This window comes from Pongo abelii, chromosome 1 (assembly GCF_028885655.2).
Source record: "Pongo abelii isolate AG06213 chromosome 1, NHGRI_mPonAbe1-v2.0_pri, whole genome shotgun sequence".
In the NCBI taxonomy this organism is placed as follows: Eukaryota; Metazoa; Chordata; class Mammalia; order Primates; family Hominidae; genus Pongo; species Pongo abelii.
This window is the reverse complement of record NC_071985.2, coordinates 118,180,268-118,186,267: the sequence shown is the minus strand read 5'-3', so window position 1 is coordinate 118,186,267 and position 6,000 is coordinate 118,180,268.

Here is a 6,000-nt window from a genome sequence, read left to right as displayed (position 1 = left end):
AGCGGGACTCAGTCTCAAAAAAATAAATAAATAAAATAAAAGTAAAAATTAGCCAGGCATGGTGGCAGGTGCCTGTAACCTCAGCTATTCGGGAGGCTGAGGCAGGAGAATCGCTTGAAACCCAGGAGGCGTACATTGCAGTGAGCAGAGATTGTGCCACTTTACTCCAGCCTGGGTGACAGAGTGAAACTGTCTCAAAAAAAAAAAAAAGAAAAGAAAAGAAAAAAGAAAAAGAAAAGGAAAGGAAAAGAAAAGGAAAGGAAAAGAAGAAGTGTTGCCTGGGACTGCAGTAGACTCAGGCTTGCTCATGTTGTTGGCAGAATTCACCTTCTCCCAGGCCATTGGACCAACGGGTGCAGTTTTCCTCCGGCTGTCTGCTGGAGGCCACCCTCAGTTCCTTGCCACATGGACTTCTCCATAGGGCAGTTCACAACATGGCAGCTTGCTTCAACAGAAGAAACACAAGAGTCAGAGAGTGAGAGCAGAGTGAAAGTCAGTCTTTTATCATCTCATCTCAGAAGTGACTCTCTATCACTTTTGCCATATTCTACTCATTAGATGCAAGTCACTAGGTCCAGCGCACACACACAAAAGATGATACAAGGGTGTTAATATCGGAGGCAGGAATTGGGAGCCACTGTAGAAACTGCCTACCACAAATATCTTTCTGTTATCAGCATATATCTCAACTTCATCCTTTTTTTTTTTTGTAATAGTTACTCTTTTTTTTTGAGAGATGGTCTGTGGAGTACAGCGGCACAATCACAGCTCACTGCAGCCCCAACCTGCCAGGATCAAGTGATCCTCCTAGCTCAGCCTCCCAAGTAAGTGAGACTACCGGCACATGCCACCAGGCCTGGCTAATATTTCTATTTTTTGTAGAGACAGGATCTCGCCATGTTACCCAGGCTGTTCTTGAACTCCTGGACTCAAGCAATCCACCTGCCTTGGCCTCCCAAAGTATTGTGATTATAGGTGTGAGTGACCATGCCCAGCCTACTCTATTTTGAGATAAATGTCTGCAACTTAAAAAATTTGTATAAAGATGAATATACCTCTGCATCATGGAGAAGACTGCAGAGAGCCTACTATCCTTAACCTCTTCCTTGAAGGATAAACATAAATTCATCAAGAAACAAAGTGGGGAAGGTATTCCAAGGGAAGAAAAAAGCACATGAAAATAGGTAAAAAATGGAAGGATGCATCCTGGTGGGTATAGAGAAATAGGAAATTTTTTCTTTTCTTTTTCTTTTTTTAGAGGTGGATTCTTGCTCTGTTGCCCATGCTGGAGTGCAGTGGCATGATCATAGCTCGCTGCAGCCTTGATCTCCTGGGCTGAAGCTGTCCTCCTGCCTCAGCCTCCTGAGTAGCTGGGACTACAGGCATGTGCCACCACATTCAGGTAACTTTATTTTTTGTAGAGATGGGATCTTGCTACGTTGCCCAGGCTAGCTTTAAACTCCTGACCTCAAGTGATCCGCCTGCCTTGGCCTCCCAAAGTGCTGAGATTACAGGTGTGTAAATCTCTAATGCCTGAGATTACAGGCATGAGCACGTCTGGCTGAAAATTTAAATATGGTTTGAGGAAGGGGTTCAGGCAGATGAGATTTACAAGATTTGGAAATAATAGCAGCATCTAACATGTGCCAGGCACTGTTCTATGCATTTAATGTGTAATAATTTATGTAATTCTTACAACAACCCTATCAGATAGAGTAGAATTATTGTGCTAACTTTCCACCTGGAAAACAGACACAGAGAAGTAAATAAACTTGCCTGAGATCACATAGCTATTAAATGACAGTTTGACTCCCGGCAGTTTGACTTCACTGCTAGGTTCACTATCTGCCTTTCTTTTATTTATTTATTTTTAATTTTTTTTAATAGAGACAGGGTCTCACTATATTGCCCAGGCTGGTCTCAAACTCCTGGGCATAAGTGATCCTCCTGCCTTGGCCTCTCAAAGTGTTGGGATTACAGGTGTGAGCCACCATGCCTGGCCACTATCTGCCTTTCTCTTAAAAATTTTGTATGCCATGGTAAAAAGTTTAGATTTTAATTTTAGGTAACAGGCTGGGCGCAGTTGCTCACACATGTAATACCAGCACTTTGGGTGGATGAGGCAGGCGGATCACTTGAGGTTGGGAGTTCGAGACCAGCTTGACCTACATGGCAAAACCCTGTCTCGACTAAAAATACAAAAATTAGCCGGGCTTGGTGGCAGGTGCCTGTAATCTCAGCTACTCAGGAGGCTGGGGCAGGAGAATCACTTGAACCCAGGAGGCAGAGGTTGCACTGAGCCAAGATTGTGCCACTGCATGCCAGCCTGGGCAACAGAACAATACTTCGTCTCAAAAAAAAAAAAAAAAAAAAAAAGGAACAAAGAGCCAATGATTTTTAAGCAAAGGAATGGCTTTATTAGATTAACTTTGGGGGAAGATTACTTTGGTACCAGCTTTGAGGGTTAACTAGTAGAACAAGAAAGGTTACAAGGAGAATAAGGAAGAGACTATTCCTATGATTCAGAGATGAGGAGGACCTGAATTCATGACAGGTGGCAGTGAATACATAGATCAGGATTAGTGTGCCATTTCCAAAGTAAACGAATAGGATTTGGTGTCCAGTTGGATATAAGGATTAGGGAGGAGTCAAGGACAACAAGTTAAGTTCGAGAATCTTGCAGAGCATCCAGGTGGAGCTGTCAGTTGCAATACTGCTGGGGAGAGAGATATGGCTAAAGATACAGATTAGTGAGTCATCCACTTCACTGGTGGTAATTAAAGTCTATGGGAATGGATTGCTCAGGTTAGCTGATCCAAAACAGAGCCTTAGGGAACACCAGCATTCAAGCAATGGGCAGAAGAAGAGAAACAGCCCATAAAAATACAGAGAAAGACAGGTAAAACAGGTAGGAAGATAATTAAAATACTGAACAGAAAGCAATAAATACCATAAAAGAGGTACAAACAAAGTAATGTGGGAGTTCAAAGTAGGATTACAACTTAATCTTTCTGAGTCTCTGTTAACTCACCTGTAAAATTAGGTTGGACTAAGTGATCTCTGAAAATCACTTTTGTCTCTAAACCTTTGAATCTATTCAGTGTCTACCATGTGCCCATTAACATGATAGATGCTATGGAAAGAAAGGCACAACCCCTACTCTAGAAGAGCTTTCTTAATTTAGTTTTTTGTTTGTTTGTTTTTAGAGATGGAGTCTTGCTCTGTCACCCAGGCTGGAGTGCAGTAGCGCAATCCTAGCTCACTGCAGCCTTGAACTCCTGAGCTCAAGCGATCCTCCCACTTCAGCCTCCCAAGTAGCTGGGGTTACACACATGCATAACCATGTCTGGTTAGAAGAATTTTCGGTTTACTGGGGAGCTTAGTCTCTACACAGCTACTGAAACAAAACAAAACAAAAAACTGGACAAACAAAACCCACTGGAGATGGAGATCATTTATAATTAAGGGTTGAATTTTGTGGCATAGCCTGTGGGCTGCAATCCAGAGAAGGAAGTTATAATAATATGTGTATAGAAGCTTCATGGAGGAAGAGAGTGGACTTGGGCTGGATTCAGACGGAGAAGAATAATGTGGGCAGAAATAAAGGTATGAGTTCACTTACCTGACAACTTGAAGACCTCAGTTGGGAATTCATGGGAAGTACGGTTTTAGATAGGTAGCATAAGGCCTACCTTACTAATCAACTTATATAACTTAGTTGGGACTTAGAATAGACATGGAAGCAGTGGCGAGCTACTGTAGTTGTTGGGCAGGTTTGTGATGTTTATTGTACGGGATATATTGATAGCTATTTTTATTGCACAAAATGTCTATCACTATGATACGTTTTCCCATCGCCAATTTCACACTACAGTGGCTGCTGTGATGTGCTGCCCAGATCACCTCGCTCCAGGTCTGAAGCATGCATGCATGCCCCCAGCTTCTGGGAGAGTAGATGGCCAGCAACTCTCAACTAAGTCCTTCTCCAGGACTTGCCCTCAGCTGAACAGAACCACTTTGCCTAATGTCCCACCACCTTACCAGGAGCAGCGCACATTAATGACTGGTTGATGAGCTTTACAAAGGCCCAGCCTCCCCACCCCAGTTCAGAAAAACCTTGAAGTGTCCTCCCCCTAGCTCCAGAGCCTCCTGGCTGAGGCCTTTGTTGCAAATGCAACACAGTTCATCTCCTGCTCAATCCTGCTTCCTTTGCTCTCAACAGGTGTTGATCCCAAGAATACTTCCTAATAAACTTCCTACATTCTAATTTCCATCTGTTTGTTTTCTGGGGAATCAAACTGAAACATACATGATAATTATGTTCACTCAACTTTTCATCTATGCTACTTAACAATTAAACTGTAGAAACATTTTGTGAGCCCAGATTTTGGCTTGAGGAATGTTCTTCAACAATTTTGACATTTGTAGTTTAGAACACCAAGATCTACCTTTTATAAAACCTGCACTCTCTAAAATCACACAACCATTTTGGCACTATACATTCAGTTCAGTTTTTGTGAAGACAGTAGTAGATACAAACAGCTAAGCATATGTAAGGAATACCAATCAAAAGGAAATAATGAATTGGTGGTAACTATGTCTTAGCAGGATATACCATAGGTTGATGGAGTGCATTGCTCAGTGTCTTGTATAGTAACACTCTTGGAGACACCAGGTACTCCACGGAGGTAGTCCACAACTGGAAATTTTACAGAGTGTTGTTTTGGATCACAAAGAAACTGTGACACCATTTGATTTTTTTTTTTTTTTTTGCTTTTATCCAAAATATCTTAATCTATATACTTGGCACTTAGCACTAATTAAAAAAAGTCACCAACTATGACACTATCAGGCAACTCTCAGCTAAGCACATTACTCTCCTTTAGTTTAAAAGCTTTATGAACAAAGTTCAGAAATTTAAAACTTGGAATAAAAATGGGCAAAAAAACATTGTAAAGTTGGTGGTAATAAAGTGATCAGCATTGTTAGAATGGTTACCTCAGAGTGTTCAGAACATCAAAGTACCCCTGCAAAACATCTTGCTGAGACAATTGGTCTTGTAGTTTTTTTTGGCGGGGGATGGAGTTTTGATCTTGTTGCGCAGGTTGGAGTGCAATGGTGTGATCTCGGCTCACTGCAACCTCCGCCTCCCAGGTTCAAACAATTCTCCTGCCTCAGCCTCCTGAGTAGCTGGGATTACAGGTGCTGGCCACCATGCGCAGCTAATTTTTGTTTTTAGTAGAGATGGGGTTTCACCGTGTTGGCCAGGCTGGTCTCGAACTTATGACCTCGTGATCCACCTGCCTTGGCCTCCCAAAGTGCTGGGATTACAGGCGTGAGCCACTGTGCCCGGCTGGTCTGGTAGCTCTTAAGAGAGAAAGATGAAGGGTGAAAAACGAGAAATTGTCCATCTATATTTCCAGTGGTCTCTGTCCTTTTAAAATTTTTAATTAATTTTTTTTTTTTTAAAGACAGGATCTTGCTCTGTTGCACAGGCTGGAGTGCAGTGGCATGATCATGGCTCACTGTAGCCTTGAACTCCTGGGCTCAAGCAATCCTCCCACCTCAGTCTCCCTAGTAGCTGGGATTATAGGCATGAGCCACCCTGCCCGGCTCCTACATCACTTTTTTGTTCTTATGACATCTGTTTTTAAAAATGTCCTTTCCTCGGTTCACAAAGGGCAAAAATAAAACCATAATACAAAATAAAGTAAAAGGTACTTTCCTCAACACGATTAAGAGGTACAGTTTTAGAGACAAATAACATTCAGTGCTCACTGAAATTATCAAATTTTTTAATACGGAAATAGATGGGTTTTTATGGCATTCTTTATAATACAACAAATTCTGTAAAGGGAAATATATTGAAAATGCTGGGTCTGTAACTGACAGATTGCCAAAGAATAAATTATATCCTGTGCTGTAATTATGTATTCAGCAATAATGAATACTAGGAGAAAATAGCAAAGTAGTAATTATACCAATTACAATTGATTAGTT